Source organism: Cynara cardunculus (genome assembly GCF_001531365.2).
Source record: "Cynara cardunculus var. scolymus isolate 2C chromosome LG 15, CcrdV1, whole genome shotgun sequence".
In the NCBI taxonomy this organism is placed as follows: domain Eukaryota; kingdom Viridiplantae; phylum Streptophyta; class Magnoliopsida; order Asterales; family Asteraceae; genus Cynara; species Cynara cardunculus.
In genome coordinates, this window is record NC_037542.1 from 2,206,980 (window position 1) to 2,208,869 (window position 1,890).

Here is a 1,890-nt window from a genome sequence, read left to right on the forward strand (position 1 = left end):
TACTGGTGGCCTGGGATGAAGACTGATATTGGACGTTATGTTGAGAAATGTACCACATGTTTACAAGTGAAGGCTGAACACCAGAAACCGTATAGTAGTTTACAGCCTCTTGAGGTACCGATGTGAAAATAGGAGGAATTAACGATGGATTTGGTTACTAAACTACCGAAGACCCAACTACAACACGACACTATTTGGGTTATAGTTGATCGGTTGACAAAATCTGCATTGTTCTTACCGGTCCGAGAGTCTTATTCTATGTATCGTTGGGCGCGGTTGTATATTGATGAAGTTGTCTCGCGACACGGTGTACCAGTGAAGATTATCTCCGATCGTGACTCTCGATCCACTTCTAATTTTTGGACTAGATTTCAACGAGAGTTGGGAACACGTCATGCATTTAGTACGACCTATCATCCTCAGACCGATGGTCAATCAGAACGAACCATTCAGACTCTCGAGGATATGCTACGCGCATGTGTCTTAGAATTTGGTGGCAGTTGGGATACTCACCTACCCTTGGTTGAGTTTTCTTACAACAATAGCTACCACTCGACAATTGGAATGGCTCCCTACGAGGCTTTATACGGACGTAAGTTTCGTACACCCTTGTGTTGCTAAGAGACGGGAGAGAAAATTTTAGTTGGCCCCGAACTCATTCAAATTACTCATGACAAGATTCAGATTATTTGCGAGAGAATGAAAGCTACCCAAGATCGTCAAAAGTCTTATGCAGATCGTCGCAAAAGGGCAATCGAGTTCTCGGTTGGTGATATGGTAATGGTGAAAGTTTCTCCTTGGCGAGGCGTGCTTCGATTCCGAAAACAAGGTAAGTTAAGTCCAAGATTTATTGGTCCGTTCAAAGTATTGGAGCGTATTGGAAAACAGGCTTATCGACTAGAGTTACCGGAGGAACTTACGGGGATACACGATGTGTTTCATGTCGGGTACTTACGTAAATGCTTGGGTAAACATGAAGAGACGGTGCCCTTAGCCGAAGTCAAAGTATATGAGAAATTAAGATACATAGAAGAACCAGAGTCAATTCTAAACGAGAGAAAAGTGAAACTACGTAATAAGGAAGTAGACTTGGTATTGATCAAGTGGAAACACCATCGTGAACCAAATTGGACATGGGAGCGTAAAGATGAGATGAAAACGAAATATCCTTCTTTATTTCCACAACAGTAATTTCAGAGACGAAATCCTCGAAAGGAGGAGGTATTTGTAACATACAATTTCTAATATGCCCAAATTATTTGCTAAGTATATATTTAATTATTAGGTTAAAGAGAATATTATGTGAGAAGTTCTGTTACATGTTATGTCAAAGTGGAAAATTTTACTCAGTGTTCTAGTAATGTCTTTATAAGAGAACCTATGATTTAGTGGGAGTTTGGGTTTGAAATTTTAGAATTATAATTCTTAGGAGTATATTAGAGGATTTGGGAAAAATTTCATGTAATATTTGGGTTATTATATTAGATTTAATAATTTAAATCTTTATGTTTATATGAATATTTTATGTAGAAGTGTGTGGGTGTGGGTGACGTGGTTATGTTAGCCGACCWTTRAGGGGCGGTCTATGTTTATCTGAATATTTTATGTAGAAGTGTGTGGGTGTGGGTGACGTGGTTATGTTAGCCGACCTTTGAGGGGCGGTCATACACTTACTATAAATAGCAAGTGTATGTGAAAGAAAAAGAAGTTGAGCACACATTTGAAACACTTTCTATATTAGACAAGACTCCTTGGTGAATCATACGGATTGGCAGAAAAAGAAGAAGAGAATTCAAAGCTAGGATATCTGATTTCTAAGGTGAGTGTATTAAAGCTTTGAGTATAAATTGTTTACATACAATTTAGTAGTATTTGGAACTGGTCATTATG